General features: G+C 45.5%; 1 protein-coding gene across 5 annotated transcripts in view; it reads left to right on the top strand.

Annotated features, from left to right (window-relative positions):
* LOC143765223 (regulator of G-protein signaling 9-binding protein-like) overlaps nt 1-2,369 on the top strand; it is a 28,015-nt gene extending 25,646 nt beyond the window's left edge. For 2 of the 5 annotated variants that reach the window (XR_013213345.1, XR_013213346.1), the window contains exon 5: nt 281-2,366. The gene's annotated coding sequence lies outside the window, so the exon portion shown is untranslated. Of the gene's footprint in view, nt 1-280 lie in introns of all 5 variants that reach the window. The other 3 variants (XR_013213343.1, XR_013213342.1, XR_013213344.1) reach the window with 3 other exon arrangements.
* The last annotated feature ends 21,871 nt before the right edge of the window (nt 2,370-24,240 follow it).

Below are 24,240 nucleotides of genomic sequence, written 5' to 3'. Positions count from 1 at the left end.
GATGTTTACCCTGGTTACAAGCGAAGACATCGCTGGATCGCTGTCACACACAACGATCCAGCGATGTCAGCGGGTGATCAAGCGACGAAAGAAAGTTCCAAACGATCTGCTACGACGTACGATTCTCAGCAGGGTGTCTGATCGCAGTAGCGTGTCAGACACAGCGATATCGTAACGATATCGCTAGAACGTCATGAATCGTAACGTCGTAGCGATGGAAATTTCAATGTGTGACGGTACCCTAAGTCTATATCACTGGTACTTTTACTCACTGAAGGAGGTAATCTTTGAATTCCTGCTGGCCTAGGGCAATGAATGGGCTAAGTCTATATCACTGGTACTTTTACTCACTGAAGGAGGTCATCTTTGAATCCCTGCTGGCCTAGGGCAATGAATGGGCTAAATCTATATCACTGGTACTTTTACTCACTGAAGGAGGTCATCTTTGAATCCCTGCTGGCCTAGGGCAATGAATGGGCTAAATCTATATCACTGGTACTTTTACTCACTGAAGGAGGTCATCTTTGAATTCCTGCTGGCCTAGGGCAATAAATGGGCTAAGTCTATATCACTGGTACTTTTACTCACTGAAGGAGGTCATCTTTGAATCCCTGCTGGCCTAGGGCAATGAATGGGCTAAATCTATATCACTGGTACTTTTACTCACTGAAGGAGGTCATCTTTGAATTCCTGCTGGCCTAGGGCAATAAATGGGCTAAGTCTATATCACTGGTACTTTTACTCACTGAAGGAGGTCATCTTTGAATCCCTGCTGGCCTAGGGCAATGAATGGGCTAAATCTATATCACTGGTACTTTTACTCACTGAAGGAGGTCATCTTTGAATCCCTGCTGGCCTAATGCAATGAATGACACATTGCTGCCTCACTGGTGGCTTAAGGCAGTGAATAGGTGTCTTGCATTACTTGTGTTCTTGGGAGGAAAATGTGCAAAGTCTGAAGGGGGTTAATGTTCGCATTCGCATTGTCCAATTCCAGTGAATGGGCCAATGCTTGTATCCTTGTTAGTCAAAGGCAGTGGTGTAGGTTAATGGCTGCATCACAGTGACCTATTGCAGGGAACTGGATTAATGCTTGGAGCCCTGGTGGCTCAAAGCAGTGAAATTGGTTACTGCCTGCATTTTTGGTGGTCTAGGGTAGTTAATTGGCTAATGTCTGCATCCCTATTAGCCTAGGGGAGCTAATAGGCCAAACTTGCTTCCCTGGTGGCCTAGGGCACTGAAGAGGCTTATTGGTTGCATTTGTGGTTGGCCTAAGGCATTGAATGGGCTTATACATGCATCCCTGCTGGTCTAGGGCAGTGAAAGTCTATATCCCTAGTGGGATAGCTCATTTAGATGTGTTACTCTCGGCATCCCTGTTGGCATACAGCAATGAATAGGATAAGTTTACATCCCAGGAGGCCTAGACCAGTGGCAGTGAAGGGGCTAATTACATCCCTGGTAGCTTAGGGCAGTGAGGGGGGCTCATTATATCCCTTGTTGCATTGGGCAGTGAGGGGGTTAATTACATCCCTGGTAGCTTAGGGCAGTGAGGGGGTCATTACATCCCTGGTAACTTAGGGCAGTGAGGAGGGTAATTACATTCCTAGTAGCTTAGGGCGGTGAGGGGCCTAATTACATCCCTGGTAGCTTAGGGCAGTGAGGGGCTCATTACATCCCTGGTAACTTAGGGAAGTAAGGAGGGTAATTACATCCCTGGTAGCTTAGGGAAGTAAGGAGGGTAATTACATTCCTAGTAGCTTAGGACAGTGAGGGGGTAATGACATCCCTGGTAGCTTAGGGAAGTAAGGAGGGTAATTACATTCCTAGTAGCTTAGGACAGTGAGGGGGTAATGACATCCCTGGTAGCTTAGGGAAGTAAGGAGGGTAATTACATTCCTAGTAGCTTAGGACAGTGAGGGGGTAATGACATCCCTGGTAGCTTAGGGAAGTAAGAAGGGTAATTACATTCCTAGTAGTTTAGGGCAGTGAGGGGGCTAATTACATCCCTGGTAGCTTAGGGAAGTAAGGAGGGTAATTTCATACCTGGTAGCTTAGGGAAGTAAGGAAGGTAATTACATTCCTAGTAGCTTAGGGTTGTGAGGGGGGTAATTACATCCATGGTAGCTTAGGGAAGTGAGGAGGGTAATTACATCCCTGGTAGCTTAGGGAAGGAGGGTAATTACATTCCTAGTAGTTTAGGGCAGTGAGGGGGCTAATTACATCCCTGGTAGCTTAGGGAAGTAAGGAGGGTAATTACATTTCTAGTAGCTTAGGGCAGTGAGGGGGGTAATTACATCCATGGTAGCTTAGGGAAGTAAGGAGGGTAATTACATTCCTAGTAGCTTAGGGCAATGAGGGGGATAATTACATCCCTGGTAGCTTAGGGAAGTAAGGAGGGTAATTACATTCCTAGTAGCTTAGGGCAGTGTGTGGGGGGGGGGTAATTACATCCCTGGTAGCTTAGGGAAGGAGGGTAATTACATTCCTAGTAGCTTAGGGCAGTGTGGGGGGGGTAATTACATCCATGGTAGCTTAGGGAAGTAAGGAGGGTAATTACATACCTGGTAGCTTAGGGAAGTAAGGAGGGCAAGATTGGTTGGTGAGTTTTAGGCTTTATTTTACAGTGCCATGCAAAGTTTTAAAGGGACCCAATTACTGTAGCGCCTTTATGTTGTCCTCTCTTGGGCTAAAATCCGCATAAAATTTTCACACAAGACATGCGGATTTTTAGCTGGATTCACCAGTGGCATAAATTTAGAATCTGTATAAATACATCCTTATTGTGCAGAGGAAGAAATCTGTAGCAGCCTTGAGAAGGAGCCTGCACCTTATAAATACATTGGTGGCCAAGCGTTGAAAAAAAGGGGTACATTCTCAGCAATTCCAGGCCCAAGCTTTAAGTTCAGAAACAGTTTTTTTAGATACGGTACTTGGTATGGGGGAAATTATACCTAGCTAGTGGAAATCGACCCCATCCCAAATAAGGGCGATGTGCTAAGGTTTGTTTTATGTGCACGGATGAGATAAAGGCAGAAGACGACATCTGCTTTCTACCCCAAATGGTTCCCATGGTCTCACTTCAGAGGCCCCCCTCTCTTTCCACCTGATTGTCGAGTGGCATTTCACCTTCTTAAAACCCTCTATTCAAGTCCGCAACCTCCTCCCCCGGTCCTGCATATTTCATTTTGCCATATGTTCTATTCTAGACACTTTAATACTTTGTCTGTTTTGCGCTATGTAATTGTACTTTTCTGCACTTTACCATTTCCGGAGAACATAGCCTCTGTATGTGTGTCCTTATACATGTGCAATTGTTTGTCAAAGAGATCTCAAATAAAAACTTTGTAAACCATAAAAATATCCAGAAAATATTTGTGACACCATCATTTATGTGATTGATTGACAACAACATAGGAGGAGACACAAACACTAATACCACTTTGTGTATTTACATTAGACTCTGCATTTCTCAAAATTTACCAATATGGCTTGGTTGCTAAATTGTATAACTGATTAATGATCACCACATTCTGGCCCAAAAAATGATTATGTATGTAAAGCCATTTTCAGACCCCCTTAAATGGGTTATTCAAGCTCTTATGTGGTTAAAATTGTAGTGTTTGTAAAAACAAGCAACTTTACAATTTCTTAAAATCCTATTCATTCTCAATAACTTTAGTAATTTTGTCATATGGCCAGTTACATAAGTAAGGAGATTTTGTCACAAGCAGTCTCTATTAGAGATGAGCGAATATACTCTGTACTCAAGATTTCCCGAGCATGCTCGGGTGTCCTCCGAATATTTGTAAGTACTCGGAGATTTAGTTTTCAGTGCCGCAGCTGAATGATTTACAGCTACTAGCCACCATAAGTACATGTGGGGGTTGCCTGGTTGCTAGGGAATCCCCACATGTACTTACGTTGGCTAACAGATGTAAATCATTCAGCTGAGGCAATGAAAACTAATTCTCCGAGTACTTACAAATACTCGGAGGACACCCGAGCGTGCTCGGGAAATCTCGATTACACAGCAAACATGGGCACGCAGCATTCACTACTGAACACTGTGGCCCATGCAATGAAGGCCTACATCCTGACCAGTGCCAGCGTGCTCTGTGTTTCAATCCCACCGACAGCAGCCCCAGCATTTCAAGCTGTGATATACCCCAGCGTCTCATTGCTGATGCATATGTTCTAGCGTCTCTCTGGTGTGAATTTATATGCCCTTGTGTCTCCCTTCTGTGATGTATATGTCCCAGTGTCTCCTACTATGTTGTATATGCGCCAGCGTCTCCTGCTGCTATGTATATGCCCCAGCATTTCCTGTGATGGCCCAGCCTCTCCTACTGTGAATTATGTGCCCCAGCGTCTCCTGCTGTGATGTATATACCCCTTCGTCTGCTGCTGTGATGTATATGTCCCAGCGTCTCCTGCTGTTATACAGTGCCTACAAGTAGTATTCAACCCCCTGCAGATTTAGCAGGTTTAAGGCCCCGTCACACTTAGCGACGCTGCAGCGATACAGACAACGATGCCGATCGCTGCAGCGTCGCTGTTTAGTCGCTGGGGAGCTGTCACACAGACCGCTCTCCAGCGACCAACGATGCCAAGGTCCCCGGGTAACCAGGGTAAACATCGGGTTGCTAAGCGCAGGGCCGCGCTTAGTAACCCGATGTTTACCCTGGTTACCAGTGTAAAATGTAAAAATACAAACAGTACATACTCACCTTCGCGTCCCCCGGCGTCCGCTTCCTGCACTGACTGAGCGCCGGCCCTAACAGCAGAGCGGTGACGTCACTGCTGTGCTGTGCTTTCACTTTACGGCCGGCAGTCAGTCAGTGCGGGAAGCAGACGGCAAGGGACCTGACGGACACCGGAATGTGAGTATGTAGTGTTTGTTTTTTTTTACATTTACGATGGTAACCAGGGTAAACATCGGGTTACTAAGCGCGGCCCTGCGCTTAGTAACCCGTTGTTTACCCTGGTTACCAGTGAAGACATCGCTGAATCCGTGTCACACACACCGATTCAGCAATGTCAGCGGGACCTCAACGATCAAAAAAAGGTCCAGGCCATTCCGACACGACCAGCGATCCCACAGCAGGGGCCTGGTCGCTGCTACGTGTCAAACATAGCGAGATCGCTACTGAGGTCGCTGTTGCGTCACAAAACTTGTGACTCAGCAGCGATCTCGCTAGCGACCTCGCTTAGTGTGACGGGGGCTTTACACATTTGGAATTAACTTGGCATTGTGACATTTGGACTGTAGATCAGCCTGGAAGTGTGAAATGCACTGCAGCAAAAAAGAATGTTATTTCTTTCTTGTTTTTTTTTAAATTGTGAAAAGTCTTTTCAGAGGGTCATTTATTATTCAACCCCTCAACCCCCCAGAATTCTGTTTGGTTCCCCTAAAGTATTAAGAAGTAGTTCAGGCACAAAGAACAATGAGCTTCACATGTTTGGATTAATTATCTCTTTTTCCAGCCTTTTCTGACTATTTAAGACCCTCCCCAAACTTGTGAACAGCACTCAAACATGGTCAACATGGGAAAGACAAAGGAGCATTCCAAGGCCATCAGAGACAAGATCGTGGAGGGTCACAAGGCTGGCAAGGGGTACAAAACCCTTTCCAAGGAGTTGGGCCTACCTGTCTCCACTGTTGGGAGCATCATCCGGAAGTGGAAGGCTTATGGAGCTACTGTTAGCCTTCCATGGCCTGGACAGCCTTTGAAACTTTCCTCCCATGCCGAGGCGAGGCTTGTCCGAAGAGTCAAGGCTAACCCAAGGACAACAAGGAAGGAGCTCCGGGAAGATCTCATGGCAGTGGGGACATTGGTTTCAGTCAATACCATAAGTAACGTACTCCACCGCAATGGTCTCCGTTCCAGACGAGCCCGTAAGGTACCTTTACTTTCAAAGCGTCATGTCAAGGCTCGTCTACAGTTTGCTCATGATCACTTGGAGGACTCTGAGACTGACTGGTTCAAGGTTCTCTGGTCTGATGAGACCAAGATCGAGATCTTTGGTGCCAACCACACACGTGATGTTTGGAGACTGGATGGCACTGCATACGACCCCAAGAATACCATCCCTACAGTCAAGCATGGTGGTGGCAGCATCATGCTGTGGGGCTCTTTCTCAGCCAAGGGGCCTGGCCATCTGGTCCGCATCCATGGGAAGATGGATAGCACGGCCTACCTGGAGATTTTGGCCAAGAACCTCCGCTCCTCCATCAAGGATCTTAAGATGGGTCATCATTTCATCTTCCAACAAGACAACGACCCAAAGCACACAGCCAAGAAAACCAAGGCCTGGTTCAAGAGGCAAAAAATCAAGGTGTTGCAGTGGCCTAGTCAGTCTCCTGACCTTAACCCAATTGAAAACTTGTGGAAGGAGCTCAAGATTAAAGTCCACATGAGACACCCAAAGAACCTAGATAACTTGGAGAAGATCTGCATGGACGAGTGGGCCAAGATAACTCCAGAGACCTGTGCCGGCCTGATCAGGTCTTATAAAAGACGATTATTAGCTGTAATTGCAAACAAAGGTTATTCCACAAAATATTAAACCTAGGGGTTGAATAATAATTGACCCACACTTTTATGTTTAAAATTTATAAACATTTAACTGAGCAACAAAACTTTTTGGTTTGTAAGATTTATGCATCTGTTAATAAATCCTGCTCTTGTTTGAAGTTTGAAGGCTCTAACTTATTTGCATCTTATTAAACCTGCTAAATCTGCAGGGGGTTGAATACTACTTTTAGGGACTGTATATGTGCCCCATTGTTTCCTGTGGTGCCTGTCACGCTGGGTGAGGGAGAAGTAAGGTGCACAACAACAAGGAAAGGGAGGGGAAGCCCAAAAACTAGGGAAGATGAGAGTGGAGACCCCCCCTAGGCAGACCTAGCAACACCCTGTCTGCCATAAACATCCCTAAACAGACTCACAATTCTGGAAAAACAGCTGCGAATAGTATCATCTCTACCACCTAATGTCACATGCCTTAAACAAGAGAAGCAGCCCAAGCCATCACATTAGGTGTGCGTTATTTAAATGTTTGACTAAATATAGCAGGATCGTTTTCAAGTTAATTTTTCACTATGAAGCTGGCTAGATCTGAAAAGCCTCAGTGCTTTTGTATTTCTCCCATGCTCCAGAGGCCGAAATTCCAAAGGCCTGGGAGTAAATTCAGTCCGGACCAGCAACACAACCATGTCGCTGTCCGAACTGTCAATCTTCAGGAACACAAAGTGGCTGGGAGAGGTACAGAGAATGATCAGCATAATTAGACAGTTTTTATCAGATGGAGAACATATGGTTTTCTGCACCTTCCCTAAGATGTGCAGCAGATCTGTTACACCAATGAGTTCTACTGCATCTTTACTACAGAATTGTGCTGCTGTAGACTCCTTGGGTTCTGTCCCCTACCCAACTGTAGAAGAATTGTCAAGGTGACGGTGCACTGCAAAGGAAAAATATACTAAAAGGTAATAAAATTCGCTGAAGTCCACAATTTGACAAATCACAAACCGGTTTTCTGCTCCAGCCAGGAGCCTTTGTCAGGTGATTACGTAATCAGCTGACGAAGGCTCGTGTCCACAGCCAAAATCCAGTTTTTGATCTGTCAATTTGTGGACTTAAATAAAGGTAATAATATTCGCTGAATATTGCACTGTATTTTTTATCCCAATTCTTCTATCTAATGTTAACAATCTCTGAGTGCATTCTCCCCTAAACCTGTCTCCCATCCGGCAAAGTGAAGTTGATCTAACCATTAGCACGTTCTACTGTGCCACCCGAGCACCACCTAAATTGTATCCTTCTACCCTACCCAATTGTGTGTTATGTTTTAATCCATCCATGTGTATTTGTACTAAAACTGTCAGCAGAAATTATTGATGCTGTTTGTGTGCTAAAAAGCTGCCACGGTTGTACTCCTAAGAACTCCCCACTATCTCGTAGGAGGTCCTTGCTCATGAAGACAATTCCAGACTTTTTCCTTGATTCATTGTTGTGTTTGAGCCTTTTTTCCTGAAGCACCACTCCCCAGTCATATAATCACCATCCGGCGTCTTCACCATTTTTCAGCACCACTCTGGTTCTGTGGTGCCATCTTGTGAACGTAACTTCTGACTGACCGGAAGTAAGGAGCTACAGCTCAAGCTCTCAATGTTAGTCTATGCTTGTATTGAAAAGTGACCTCAGGTGCCCTCCATGAAACACTGGAGCTCCCGGCAGGTCACTTTTCGCTGGAGACAGACGAGAGTGACGCTGGAAAATTATGATGGAGGTGGCAATGGGCCGGGGAATTTATTTAAAGCACCACTCCAGAGGTGAAATGAAAAAACTGCCGGAGTGGTGCTTTAATAGTAACACTTTGTTGTTGGCTATATTTATCTAATTTGAAGCCAGGGGGGTTAGTTTTGTTTGTTGGGCTTTGCGGTTTTTGTTTTAATATTTTGCATTATTGCCGCGTTTTCCTTATCTCGATGTCTTAGCCTAATGAATTTGTGACTTTTGAAGTGTTTGGGCAATTGTACTCCAGTACCTTAGTTTTCAGCTAATAAAATTCGACTTTGTGCTCCACTAACATGCAACATTTTAAAAGGTCATATGACTTTTTGTTCTAAAAATACTCAAATTAAAGGGGGTACGGGGAAACTTATTTGGTTCAAAACTTATCAACCCATGTACACTTTTTATTTAAATAACTTGGTACAAGAAAAGGCAATGAATACCACTTAATAAAAAGAAAAAAAAACCTAACATTAAAATGGCAAATAAAATCAGCTTTCTAGTTCTGTGTTTAGGATTACTTCAGAAACCACAGCACTCTTGTCTAGCAACTATGGCTCTGATTCACCAATTGCGTTTTTAAGTGATGTTTCTGTCTAGTCTTTTTTCCCTGCCTAAGTTGATAAACAAATGAAAAACAAAATTGCGTAAAAATTTCACAAGCCATAATGAATTTGGTGCAAAAATAATGCTTAAACTAGAAAAAAAATCACTCCAAATAGACCAATAAATTAGAGCCTTTGTCTTATATTGCAGCTCTTGTGTCATCCAACTGAATGGGCCTGAGCCATACCAATATCAGACCCAGCGAGAAGAGATCAGTAGTAGAAATGCCCGGCGGTGCCTTGTACATCTCTGATCCACTGTAAAAGTTTAGTTGCATGCCCTGTAATTACAGTACATATGACAGCTGTATAAATAAAGAAAAAAATATAAAACTCATGACAAATGACTTGGGTGCCTGACTGTGATTAAAGTGAGTTTCAGAAATGATTGAAGGGTTTAAGGAGGTTTGGCACTGACATCACTTACAGGAGCTCAAGCACTGTTGCTCTTGAGGCTATACTCAATGTAAGATATCTAGTGAGTTGGAGGTAGATCGGGGTGGGTGCTAGACAAACTGGGATAGCAGACACCTTAAAGAATTCAGTTCCTAGTTTGCAGAGTTCAAAGCGGAATTCATGCCCCAAAATGAGAAGTTTCCAATTGAAACAAGTGGTGCAAACTTCAGTATTGTCTAGTGCAGACAGCCCTAAAAGAAATTTATCCTCATTTCATTATAGGGATTTTTTTTTCCTTTTCAAAGGGATCTGGAAATAGATTTCACAATACAACCTGCATACATTAACCCCTTAAGCCCCGAGGGTGGTTTGCACGTTAATGACCGGGCCAATTTTTACAATTCTGACCACTGTCTCTTTATGAGGTTATAACTCTGGAACGCTTTAACGGATCTTGGCGATTCTGACACTGTTTTCTTGTGAGATATTGTACTTCATGTTAGTGTTAAAATCTATTCGATATAACTTGCGTTTATTTGTGCCAAAAATGGAAATTTGGCGAAAATTTTGAAAATTTCGCAATTTTCCAACTTTGAATTTTTATGCCCTTAAATCAGAGATATGTCACGCAAAATACTTAATAAGTAACATTTCCCACATGTCTACTTTACATCAGCACAATTTTGGAACCAAATTTTTTTTTTTAGTTAGGGAGTTATAAGGGTTAAAAGTTGACCAGGAATTTCTCATTTTTACAACACCATTTTTTTTAGGGACCACATCTCATTTGAAGTCATTTTGTGGGGTCTATATGATAGAAAATACCCAAGTATGACACCATTCTAAAAACCACCCCTCAAGCTGCTCAAAACCACATTCAAGAAGTTTATTAACCCTTCAGGTGTTTCACAGAAATTTTTGGAATGTTTAAATAAAAATGAACATTTAACTTTTTTTCACACAAAATTTATTTCAGCTCCAATTTGTTTTATTTTCCCAAGGGTAAGAGAAGAAATTGGACCTCAAAAATTGTTGTGCAATTTGTCCTGAGTACACTGATACCCCATATATGGGTATAAACCATTGTTTGGGCATATGGCAGAGCTCGGAAGGGAAGGAGCGCCATTTTACTTTTCAATGCAAAATTGACTGGAATTAAGATGGGACGCCATGTTGCGTTTGGAGAGCCCCTGATGTGCCTAAACATTAAAAACCCCCACAAGTGACACCATTTTGGAAAGTAGACCCCCTAAGGAACTTATCTAGATGTGTTTTGAGACCTTTGAACCCCCCCAATTGTTTCACTACAGTTTATAACGCAGAGCCGTGAAAATAAAAATTATTATTTTTTTTTCACAAAAATGATTTTTTTAGCCCCCAGTTTTGTATTTTCACAAGGGTAGCATGATAAATTGGACCCCAAAAGTTGTTGTACAATTTGTCTTGAGTACGCTGATACCCCATATGTGGGGGGGAACCACTGTTTGGGCACATGGCAGAGCTCGGAAGGGAAGGAGCGCCATTTGGAATGCAGACTTAGATGGATTGGTCTGCAGGCATCACGTTGCATTTGCAGAGCCCCTGATGTACCCAAACAGTACAAACCCCCCACAAGTGACCCCATATTGGAAACTAGACCTCCCAAGGAACTTATCTAGATGTGTTGGGAGAACTTTGAACCCCCAAGTGTTTCACTACAGTTTACAACGCAGAGCCGTGAAAATAAAAAAATCCTTTTTTTTCCCACAAAAATGATTTTTAGCCCCCCAAATTTTTATTTTCCTAAGGATAACGAGAACTTGGACCCCAAAAGTTGTTGTCCAATTTGTCCCGAGTACGCTGATACCCCATATGTTGGGGTAAACCCCTGTTTGGGCGCACGGGAGAGCTTGGAAGGGAAGGAGCACTGTTTTACTTTTTCAACGCAGAATTGGCTGGAATTGAGATCGGACGCCATGTCGCGTTTGGAGAGCCCCTGATGTGCCTGAACAGTGGAAACTCCCCAATTCTACCTGAAACCCTAATCCAAACACACCCCTAACCCTAATCCCAACTGTAACCCTAACCACACCCCTTACCCTGACACACCCCTAATTCTAATCCCAACCCTAATCCCAACCGTAAATGTAATCCAAACCCTAACCCTAACTTTAGCCACAACCCTAACTTTAGCCCCAACCCTATCCCTAACTTTAGCCCCAACCCTAGCCCCAACCCTAACCCTAGCCCTAACAATAGCCCTAATGGGAAAATGCAAATAAATACATTTTTTTTATTTTATTATTTTTCCCTAACTAAGGGGGTGATGAAGGGGGGTTTGATTTACTTTTATAGCGTTTTTTATATTGGATTTTTATGATTGGCAGCTGTCACACACTAAAAGACGCTTTTTATAGCAAAAAAGTTTTTGCGTCTCCACATTTTGAGACCTATAATTTTTCCATATTTTGGTCCACAGAGTCATGTGAGGTCTTGTTTTTTGCGGGACGAGTTGACGTTTTTATTGGTAACATTTTCGGACACGTGACAGTTTTTGATCACTTTTTATTCCGATTTTTGTGAGGCAGAATGACCAAAAACTAGCTATTCATGAATTTCTTTTGGGGGAGGCGTTTATACCGTTCCACGTTTGGTAAAAGTGATAAAGCAGTTTTATTCATCGGGTCAGTACAATTACAGCGATATCTCATTTATATCTTTTTTTATGTTTTGGCGCTTTTATATGATAAAAGCTATTTTATAGAAAAAAAAATTATTTTGGCATCGCTTTATTCTGAGGACTATAACTTTTTTATTTTTTTGGTTATGATGCTATATGGCGGCTCGTTTTTTGCGGGACAAGATGACGTTTTCAGCGGTACCATGGTTATTTATATCCGTCTTTTTGATCACGTGTTATTCCACTTTTTGTTCAGCGGTATAATAAAGTGTTGTTTTTTGGCTCGTTTTTTTTCCTACGGTGTTCACTGAAGGGGTTAACTAGTCGGACAGTTTTATAGGTTGGGGCCTTACGGACGCAGCGATACTAAATATGTGTACTTTTATTTTTATTTTTTTAGATAAAGAAATGTATTTATGGGAATAATATATATATTTTTTCTTTATTTAGGAATTTTTTTTTTTTTTAACTCTTTTACTTTGTCTCGGGGGGGACATCACAGATCGCTGATCTGACAGTTTGCACAGCACTCTGTCAGATCGGCGATCTGACATACAGCCGTGCAGGCTTACCAGCGCCTGCACGGCACCCGGAAGTACTCCCTGCAGGACCTGGATGCAGCCCCGCGGCCATTTTGGATCCGGGGACTGCAGGGAGGAGACGCACGGTACAAGGTGAGTACATCGCCTTGTACCGATCGTCTCAGGGAAGCACGCAGGGAGCCCCCTCCCTGTGCGATGCTTCCCTGTACCGCCGGTACACTGCGATCATGTTTGATCGCAGTGTGCCGGGGGTTAATGTGCCGGGGGCGGTCCGTGACCGCTCCTGGCACATAGTGCCGGATGTCAGCTGCGATAGGCAACTGAAACCCGGCCGCGATCGGCCACGCTCCCCCCTTGAGTGCGGCCGATCGCTATGACGTACTGTCCCGTCGGTGGGAATTAAGGCCCACCCCACCTCGACGGGATAGTACGTCATATGGGATTAAGGGGTTAAATAAATCCTAGACCTGATGATGCTTGTGTACTAACTTTAAAAATCTATGTGAGAATAGCTACACAATCCTTTCTGAAAGGAAGGTTACGTGCAACCTCCAACCTCCCAGTATGATAGCTCCTCAATGTCCCTCCTGCTGCTGAGATCTTTCACTGCTCAGTACAAAAAGGCAGCTTTTAGCCAGGCTGGGTAAGGACACTTGGACTCATGAGCTCTTTCACTCTTTAGCTCAAGGGCGACATTGCCTTTCTGAAGCCTCCCAAGGGCTGCACATTTTTAAAGCGTTAGTTACATGAATACATCACCAGAACCACCATCAGTACATGCATACATCACCGGAACCAAGTTTTGAGTTCGAGAATTTGGAGAGTTTTTCCTAAAAAAAAAAAAAAAAAAATCAGTGTGAACACACACTAACTTAAACTGAATTTTTGGAGCACAAATTGGCAAAAACCTCCTTTTAATTTCAAATCTCTAAGTTGAGGATTTTTAAGTTTTAACATCCATGAAGCACGTTATGGATTGCTACCGTGGTAGGTCGGCTCACTTAGTTGTTCACAGAGGTAGACACAGGAATGTTACTTCTGCTGATTTGTTTCAATCATGGCATACACCAATGCAGGGTTCAACAAAATAAACATGGTCTTTTTGGCAAAACAAGGAAACAAAAAAATAATGTATAGCACAGTCCATGTGCCTGTGGGGATCCTCCTGCTCAGGGTACAATCAACAGAGTCCAGCACAGTTGCACATAATCACTTCTCTAGAGCTCTCCTGTCTCCAGGCCCACAGACAGAGAAAAACAAAAACTCAGTGGTCAGACATTTAACTTGCCGGATCATACCCTTGGGGTGGAGATATGGAGAGTAGTCATCCCACACATCTATTACAACTACTCACAAAAAAAAACAACCCTGTCATGGCCGATTAACCTCTCTCAGCACATAACATGATGGAGAGAAATTTCTGGTTTTTCACATCACGGAAGATAGCAATCTTCGAGATACACATCTCCCCTCACACGCATTGCCAGTGGCCCAGTCACATGCCCCCCCTCTGCCCAAAAGAGGGGGTTCTGGTACCTTCATACACAAGACAGGGAATTCTGGAGGGCATCGGCCTTACCATGCAACTTCCCGGGTCTATGTTCTACTTGGAAACTAAAGTTCTGAAGGCCTAAGAACCACCTAGTTACCTGGGCATTTTTACCGTTCTTTTGTCTTAACCATTTCAGAAGTGCATGGTCTGACATTAGCTTAAACCTATAGCCTAGTAGGTAATACTTCAGCGTATCAACAGACCATTCGATGGCTAAGCACTCTTTCTCGTCAATGGCATAATTTCTCTTGCAGGAAGAGAGCTTCCGACTCAGATGCAGGATGAGATGTTCTTCCCCATTTATCTCTTGAGACAGCACTGCTCCCAAACCAACTTCTGAAGCATCGGTCTGGACCACAAATTCTTTACTGAAGTCTGGTGCGAGCAGGAAAAGCTGTTTACATAGGGCCAGCTTCAGCTCTTAGAATGCCATCTCTGTGTCAGCAGCCCATTTGGCCATTGTCGATTTGGTGCCTTTAAGGAAATGTGTCAGTGGTGCGACAATCACGGCAAAATTTAAACCACCGGTAATATCCCACAATTCCAAGAAGTGCCCTCACTTGCTTCTTGGAAAGCGGTTGCAGCCACCACTTCTGGATTCCCTTGCCCTTGTTTACTTGTGGTGTGATTTAGCCTCTCCCGATGATGTAGCTTAAGTGTTAGGCCTCTTCTTCCCCATGACACATTTTTTTTTTATTTATGGTAAATCCCACCTTTCTCAGAGCATCCAGAATTGCATGTACCTTTGGTAGCTGAGTACCCCAGTCTGGGTTGAACAATATCATTGAGGTAGGCTGCGGCATACTTCTTATGCAGAACTAGGATCCGATATATGACCCTCTGGAAAGTGGCTGGGGCACCCTGCAGCGCGAAAGGCATTCTGGTATACTGAAAACACCAATCAGGTGTCGAGAAGGCAGTCTGCTCCTTGGCACTCTAGGACTTGGAGATCTGCAAGTAGCCCTTCATAAGGTCAGGGTGGTAATGTACCTCGTAGGTCCAAGCCTCTCAATAAGTTTGACTACATGTCAATTTGGACATTTCATTCACCATACAGGGTCTCAAACAGAGAGAAACCAGTGGATACTTTAGGAACTTCCCTGACAGAGAACAGTAGTAACGGAGGCAGATAGTCCCAGTCTCGACCATCCTTCTCAATTACCTTCTTGAGCATAGCCTTTAAGGTCTAATTGAAGCGCTTCACTAGTCCATCCATCTGCAGACGGTAGACAGAGTGTAACGGGGTCTGCTGTGCTGGAGTACCTCTTTTATTACCACCCCGTGTTTTAGGAGGTCCACTCTGTTTTGGCTGGATTCTGAACGAAGGACGCTGACTGGGATGGCTTCATTAAATGGGCGCATATAAAATATCACTGCTTCTCTACGTATTTCCAGTATGACAACGCTTTACTCACAGGACACAGAATATATATCACAACAGATACAGAGGGCAGGCCAATTTAAAAGCGGCAGGCCAGACATACATTACAATAGCCGCAGGTGGCCGGAGCCTGCTGATATTTACTGTGGGAATTACAAAGGTGGGGGAGGTCAGAAGGAGAATATCTTGTCCCCTCTGCCCAGGGGCGCAGCCTGTGGACTGATGCATTTCACATGGAACCTATTATACATACATATAACAGCATAACATTCTGGGTGCTGGGGGATTCTGTAACACGGCTCCCCCTTTCAGCGACGCGATCGGCATACACAGTCTGATCCTTAACGGATCGGTTTGGGGATGACCGAAGTTTATGGGGTTGGTACAAGTTCCGTTTGTTGACTTAGTCCATCGGCGTTACCGTTTTGTTTGCCGGGTCTGTAGTGGATGGTGAAGTCCAGAGGTTGTAGGGCTAAACTCCACCACAGTAATCTGGCGTTGTCTCCGGAGACCCGATTAAGCCACACTAGGGGATTATGGTCCGTTAGGAGGGAAAACTGTCATCCATACAAATATGGTTGTAACTTTTTGAGTGCCCATACTACTGCCAGGCACTCCTTCTCGATGGCCGCATAGCTTACTTCACGGGGCAGTAGTTTCCGACTCAGGTAAGCTACCGGGTGTTCTTGGCCGTCCGGCCCGACTTGGCTCAGTACTGCCCCCAATCCAAACATAGAAGCGTCCGTGTGAACAAAGAAACGTTTAGTTGGATCGGGTGCGGCCAATACAGGGGTATTGGTGAGGGCGTCCTTTAGCTGGCGGAAGGCTTCCTCACACTCTGGGGTCCAGTTTATCTGACGGGGTTGGTTCTTATGGGTCAGATCAGTGAGGGGCTTGGCTACGCTGCTGTAATTGGGGACGAATTTCCTGTAATACCCTGCTGTCCATAGAAACGCCATGACCTGGGTTTTCGTGCGTGGGGTGGGCCATTTCGCTATGGCCTCAATCTTGGCTGGTTCTGGTCGCTGTTTCCCACTTCCCACCCAATGTCCTAAATACTGAACCTCCGCTTTGCCCATGTGACACTTGTTTGGGTTCAGGGTGATTCCGGCCTTGTGGATCCTGTCTAATACTGTCTCTAGGTGACTTAGATGCTCTTCCCATGTCGCGCTGTAGATGGCGATGTCATCCAGGTAGGCACACGCATAGTCCTGGAGACCATCCAGAAGCCGGTCAGCCAGCCTCTGGAAGGTCGCAGGGGCATTCTTCATCCCGAATGGCATAACTTGAAACTGAAATAAGCCGAACGGGGTGACAAATGCAGATTTGGGAATCGCGTCAGGACTAAGGGGAATCTGCCAGTAGCCTTTGCATAGATCGATGGTGGTCAAATACTTTGCCTCCGCCAGCCGGTCTAACAGCTCATCCACGCGCGGCATGGGATACGCATCCGTCACCGTTTTCTCATTGAGCCTGCGATAGTCTACACAAAACCGTGTAGTCCCATCCTTCTTGGGCACTAACACTACGGGGGATGCTCAGGGACTATCTGATTCTTCAATGACCCCTAAACGCAACATCTCTCGTATCTCTTGTCGCATCCCTTCTCGTACAGACTGCGGGATGCGGAAGGGGGGCTGTCGCAGGGGGGTCTGATCCTGGGTCTCAACCTTGCGTTGTGCCAGGTGGGTGTACCCCGGTCTCCCTGAAAACATCCTCTGTCGCTGCTTCAACAACGCCTCCGCCTGCTGTCTCTCCCGGGGACCTAGGTCTTCACCCTAGTGTACCTGGTCCCATGTTTTAGACTGAGTCCTCTCTCCTAAGACATCAGGCAAGGGGAGTCCGGCTAAATCCTCTGCTTCAGGTGCACAGATGGCCACTACCTCTTCAGGGCGCTCCCGTTAGGGCTTCAGCATGTTCACGTGGAACATGCAGATAACCCTGGGGTCGTCACAATCGGCGACCTTATAGGTGGTGTAGGCTATTTTCCCCACTACCTGGTAGGGCCCCTGCCATGCAGCTTGGAACTTGTTCTGCCTAGTGGGTTCTAACACCAGGACCTTCTGTCCTATCTCAAAGGTGCGTTCTCTGGCCCTCCGATCGTACCATATGCACTGGTGCCGTTGGGCCACCTGCAGGTTCCCACGTACAGCCTGGGTCAGCTCCTGTAGGCGGTCCCGGAATTCTAGCACATAGGGTACAATAGGTACCCCTTCTATGGTGCCCTCCCTGTTGTGGATTCTGTTTGTGGGCTCCCTCTGGTGGTTACTGCTGGTACTGGGTGACTTTGGTGGGTTGCGGCCTTTGGTTTCCACCTGTCCATCAGAGGCTGGGTGTTTCCTATTTTACCTGGCCTTTCTGTCATTCCCTTGCCGGCTATCAATGTATTCAGATGTGCTCTGTTTTGTTCCTGCCTACCTGCTCCCAGATCTTTCAGGATAAGCTAAGTGCTGATTTTCAGTTGTTTGGTTTTTTTGTCCAGCTTGCTTATTATGTCTCTATGCTAGCTGGTAGCTCTAGTGGACTGAGGTTCTCCCCATGTGCCATGAGTTGGCACATGGGTTCTTGTAATCTCAGGATGGTTTTTTTGATTAGGGTTTTTTGCTGACCGCTCAGACCCCTTTTGTATCGTTCTGCTTTCTAGTTTACAGCGGGCCTCTATTTGCTGAACCTATATATATCATCTCTATGTGTGTGCCTTCCTCTCATTTCACCGTCAATACATGTGGGGGGCAACTATACCTTTTGGGGTTCATTCCTCTGGAGGCAAGTGAGGTCTTTATTTTCTCTGCAGTGCTAGTTAGCTCTTAGGCTGGTGCGTGGCGTCTAGAACCAACGTAGGCACGCTCCCTGGCTATCTCTAGTTGCGTTTGTCAGGCGTGGGGCAGCGGTCAGCCCAGGTTCCATCACCCTAGAGCTCGTCTGTTATATATTTGTACCTTGCTTGTCCTGTGCTATCCCTAGCCATTGGGATTCATGACAGTATAGCCGGCCCACAAAGTGTTAATTGTTTGGGCTGAAGCAAGAGAAAAAGAAGTGTTTAAGGGAATTTTTTTTTTTTTTTTTTCCCTTCAGAGTTTTGCTGCCTAGCCCTTAATTGCTGTCTAGCTGCTTCTTACCTCCTCTTAACCCTTGAATGGCTCTGATCTTAGCTGTTTATCATGGATGTTCAGAGTTTGGCTTCCAGCCTGAGTAATCTCGCGGCAAAAGTTCAAAATATACAGGATTTTGTTGTTCACACTCCCATGTCTGAACCTAGAATTCCTATTCCAGAGTTCTTTTCTGGAGATAGATCTACCTTCCTGAATTTCAGGAACAATTGTAAATTGTTTCTCTCTTTAAAATCTCGCTCCTCTGGAGACCCTGCTCAACAGGTCAGGATTGTAATATCTTTCCTGCGGGGCGACCCTCAGAATTGGGCATTTGCATTGGCACCAGGGGATCCTGCGTTGCTCAGTGTGGATGCGTTTTTTCTGGCATTGGGATTGCTCTATGAGGAACCTAACCTGGAGATTCAGGCTGAAAAGGCTTTGTTAGCCCTCTCTCAGGGGCATGATGAAGCGGAAATATATTGTCAAAAATTTCGGAAATGGTCGGTGCTTACTCAGTGGAATGAGTGCGCCCTGGCTGCAAACTTCAGAAATGGTCTTTCTGAGGCCATTAAGGATATTATGGTGGGGTTCCCTACGCCTACAGGTCTGAATGAGTCTATGGCTATGGCCATTCAGATTGATCAGCGTCTACGGGAGCGCAAACCCGTGCACCAGTTGGCGGTGTCTTCTGAACAGGCACCTGAGACTATGCAATGTGATAGAATTCAGTCCAGAAGTGAACGGCAAAATTATAGGCGGAAAAATGGATTGTGTTTTTATTGTGGTGATTCAGCTCATGTTATATCAGCATGCTCTAAACGCACAAAAAAGCTTGATAAATCTTTTGCCATTGGTACTCTGCAGCCTAAGTTCATTTTGTCTGTGACTCTGATTTTTTCACTGTCTTCCATTTCCGTCGATGCCTATGTGGATTCGGGCGCTGCCCTGAGTCTTATGGATTGGTCATTTGCTAAACGCTGCGGTTTTAGTCTGGAGCCTCTGGAAGTTCCTATTCCTCTGAAGGGAATTGACTCTACACCATTGGCTATGAATAGACCGCAGTATTGGACACAAGTGACCATGCGCATGACTCCCGTTCATCAGGAGGTGATTCGCTTCCTTGTACTGTATAATTTACATGATGTACTAGTGCTGGGTCTGCCATGGTTACAAACTCATAATCCTGTCCTGGACTGGAAAACAATGTCTGTGTTAAGCTGGGGATGTCAGGGGGTTCATAATGATGCACCTCCGATTTCAATCGCTTCATCTACTCCTTCTGAGATCCCTGAGTTTTTGTCTGACTATAGGGATGTTTTTGAGGAGCCTAAGCTCAATTCGCTCCCTCCTCATAGAGATTGTGACTGTGCTATAGAATTGATTCCTGGCAGTAAGTTCCCTAAGGGTCGTTTATTTAATCTGTCACTGCCAGAGCATACTGCTATGCGGAATTATATTAAGGAGTCCTTGGAAAAGGGACATATTCGTCCATCTTCGTCCCCTCTGGGAGCAGGTTTTTTTTTCGTGGCAAAAAAAAGATGGTTCCCTGAGGCCTTGTATAGATTATCGCCTTCTGAATAAGATTACAGTCAAATATCAGTATCCATTGCCATTATTGACTGATTTGTTTGCTCGCATTAAGGGGGCTAGGTGGTTCACTAAGATAGATCTTCGCGGTGCGTATAATCTGGTGCGGATAAAACAGGGTGATGAGTGGAAAACCGCATTTAATACGCCTGAGGGCCATTTTGAGTATTTGGTAATGCCTTTTGGACTCTCCAATGCTCCGTCAGTCTTTCAGTCCTTTATGCACAATATTTTCCGTGAATATCTGGATAAGTTTATGATTGTGTATTTGGATGATATTTTGGTGTTTTCTGATGACTGGGAGTCTCATGTTCTACAGGTCAGGAAGGTGTTTCAGGTTCTGCGGGCCAATTCTCTGTTTGTGAAGGGCTCAAAGTGTCTCTTCGGAGTCCAGAAGATTTCTTTTTTGGGGTACATTTTTTCTCCTTCTACTATTGAGATGGATCCCGTCAAGGTTCAGGCAATTTGTGACTGGACACAACCTACATCTGTTAAGAGCCTAGAGAAGTTCTTGGGGTTTGCTAATTTTTATCGTCGGTTCATTGCTAATTTTTCCAGTATTGTTAAACCTTTGACTGATTTGACTAAAAAGGGGGCTGATGTTGCTGATTGGTCTCCTGCGGCCGTGGAGGCCTTTCAGGAACTTAAGCGCCGGTTTTCTTCTGCTCCTGTGTTGTGTCAACCAGATGTTTCACTTCCTTTTCAGGTTGAGGTTGATGCTTCCGAGATTGGAGCGGGGGCGGTTTTGTCACAGAGAAGTTCTAATGGCTCGGTGATGAAGCCATGTGCATTCTTCTCTAGAAAATTCTCGCCCGCCGAGCGCAATTATGATGTGGGTAATCGGGAGCTTTTGGCCATGAAGTGGGCATTTGAGGAGTGGCGTCATTTGCTTGAGGGTGCTAAACATCGTGTGGTGGTCTTGACTGATCACAAGAATCTCATTTACCTTGAGTCTGCCAGGCGTTTGAATCCTAGGCAGGCTCGTTGGTCGTTGTTTTTTTCTCGTTTCAATTTCGTGGTTTCATATCTGCCAGGTTCAAAGAATGTGAAGGCAGATGCTCTTTCCAGGAGTTTTGTGCCTGACTCTCCTGGAGACTCTGGGCCTACTGGTATCCTTAGGGATGGGGTAATATTGTCCGCCGTATCCCCAGACTTGCGACGTGCATTGCAGGAGTTTCAGGTGGATAAACCGGATCGTTGTCCACCATAAAGACTGTTTGTTCCGGATGATTGGACCATTAGAGTCATCTCCGAGGTCCATTCTTCTGTGTTGGCTGGTCATCCTGGAATATTTGGTACTAGAGACTTGGTGGCCAGGTCTTTTTGGTGGCCTTCCTTGTCTAGGGATGTGCGTACCTTTGTGCAGTCTTGTGAAGTGTGTGCTCGAGCTAAGCCTTGCTGTTCTCGGGCCAGTGGGTTGTTGTTATCCTTGCCCATCCCGAAGAGGCCTTGGACGCACATTTCCATGGATTTTATTTCTGATCTCCCGGTTTCACAGAAAATGTCCGTTATCTGGGTTGTGTGTGACCGCTTTTCTAAGATGGTTCATTTGGTGCCCTTGCCTATGTTGCCTTCCTCCTCTGAGTTGGTCCCTTTATTTTTTCAGAACGTGGTTCGTTTGCATGGGATTCCGGAGAATATCGTTTCTGACAGGGGATCCCAGTTTGTGTCTAGATTTTGGCGGACGTTTTGTGCCAAGATGGGCATTGATTTGTCTTTCTCGTCTGCATTCCATCCTCAGACGAATGGCCAGACGGAGCGAACTAATCAGACCTTGGAAACTTATTTGAGGTGTTTTGTTTCTGCTGATCAAGATGACTGGGTTGCTTTTTTGCCACTGGCCGAATTTGCTCTTAATAATCGGGCTAGTTCTGCCACGTTGGTCTCTCCTTTTTTTTGTAATTCGGGGTTTCATCCTCGTTTTTCCTCTGGTCAGGTGGAGCCTTCGGATTGTCCTGGAGTGGACGTGGTGGTGGACAGGCTACATCAGATTTGGAATCAGGTGGTGGACAATTTGAAGTTATCTCAGGAGAAGACTCAGCAGTTTGCTAATCGCCGTCGCCGCGTGGGTCCCCGACTTCTTGTTGGGGATTTGGTGTGGTTGTCTTCTCGTTTTGTCCCTATGAAGGTCTCTTCTCCTAAGTTCAAGCCTCGGTTCATCGGTCCTTATAGGATCTCGGAGATTCTTAACCCTGTATCTTTTCGTTTGGATCTCCCAGCATCGTTTGCTATTCATAATGTGTTCCATCGGTCGTTGTTGCGGAGGTATGAGGTGCCCGTTGTTCCTTCGGTTGAGCCTCCTGCTCCGGTGCTGGTGTAGGGAGAATTGGAGTATGTTGTTGAGAAGATCTTGGATTCTCGTGTTTCCAGACGCAAACTCCAGTATTTGGTTAAGTGGAAGGGTTATGGTCAGGAGGATAATTCCTGGGTGGTCGCCTCCGATGTTCATGCGACTGATTTGGTCCGCGCCTTCCATAGAGCTCACCCTGATCGCCCTGGGGGTTCTCGTGAGGGTTCGGTGACCCCTCCTCAAGGGGGGGGTACTGTTGTGGATTCTGTTTGTGGGCTCCCTCTGCTGGTACTTGGGTGACTTTGGTGGGTTGCGGCCTTTGGTTTCCACCTGTCCATCAGTGGCTGGGTGTTTCCTATTTTACCTGGCCTTTCTGTCATTTCCCTTGCCGGCTATCAATGTATTCAGATGTGCTCTGTTTGGTTCCTGCCTACCTGCTCCCAGATCTTTCAGGATAAGCTAAGTGCTGATTTTCAGTTGTTTGTTTTTTTTTTGTCCAGCTGGCTTATTATGTCTCTATGCTAGCTGGTAGCTCTAGTGGACTGAGGTTCTCCCCATGTGCCATGAGTTGGCACATGGGTTCTTGTAATCTCAGGATGGTTTTTTGATTAGGGTTTTTTGCTGACCGCTCAGTCCCCTTTTGTATCGTTCTGCTTTCTAGTTTACAGCGGGCCTCAATTTGCTAAAACTATATATATCATCTCTATGTGTGTGCCTTCCTCTCATTTCACCGTCAATACATGTGGGGGGCAACTATATCTTTTGGGGTTCATTCCGCTGGAGGCAAGTGAGGTCTTTATTTTCTCTGCAGTGCTAGTTAGCTCTTAGGCTGGTGCGTGGCGTCTAGAACCAACGTAGGCACGCTCCCTGGCTATCTCTAGTTGCGTTTGTCAGGCGTAGGGCAGCGGTCAGCCCAGGTTCCATCACCCTAGAGCTCGTCCAAAATATATTTGTACTTTGCTTGTCCTGTGCTATCCCTAGCCATTGGGATTCATGACAGGTGACCCCTCCTCAAGGGGGGGGTACTGTTGTGGATTCTGTTTGTGGGCTCCCTCTGGTGGTTACTGCTGGTACTGGGTGACTTTGGTGGGTTGCGGCCTTTGGTTTCCACCTGTCCATCAGAGGCTGGGTGTTTCCTATTTTACCTGGCCTTTCTGTCATTCCCTTGCCGGCTATCAATGTATTCAGATGTGCTCTGTTTTGTTCCTGCCTACCTGCTCCCAGATCTTTCAGGATAAGCTAAGTGCTGATTTTCAGTTGTTTGGTTTTTTTGTCCAGCTTGCTTATTATGTCTCTATGCTAGCTGGTAGCTCTAGTGGACTGAGGTTCTCCCCATGTGCCATGAGTTGGCACATGGGTTCTTGTAATCTCAGGATGGTTTTTTTGATTAGGGTTTTTTGCTGACCGCTCAGACCCCTTTTGTATCGTTCTGCTTTCTAGTTTACAGCGGGCCTCTATTTGCTGAACCTATATATATCATCTCTATGTGTGTGCCTTCCTCTCATTTCACCGTCAATACATGTGGGGGGCAACTATACCTTTTGGGGTTCATTCCTCTGGAGGCAAGTGAGGTCTTTATTTTCTCTGCAGTGCTAGTTAGCTCTTAGGCTGGTGCGTGGCGTCTAGAACCAACGTAGGCACGCTCCCTGGCTATCTCTAGTTGCGTTTGTCAGGCGTGGGGCAGCGGTCAGCCCAGGTTCCATCACCCTAGAGCTCGTCCGTTATATATTTGTACCTTGCTTGTCCTGTGCTATCCCTAGCCATTGGGATTCATGACACCTCCCCTTCCCAGTGTTCTAGCACTAAGTCTAGGGGTCCCCTTACCCGCCTCCCGTA

The sequence above is a fragment of the Ranitomeya variabilis genome, chromosome 4 (assembly GCF_051348905.1).
Source record: "Ranitomeya variabilis isolate aRanVar5 chromosome 4, aRanVar5.hap1, whole genome shotgun sequence".
NCBI classification, from domain to species: domain Eukaryota; kingdom Metazoa; phylum Chordata; class Amphibia; order Anura; family Dendrobatidae; genus Ranitomeya; species Ranitomeya variabilis.
Note: the sequence above shows the minus strand (reverse complement) of the source record. Positions and strands in the feature narration are given on the sequence as shown.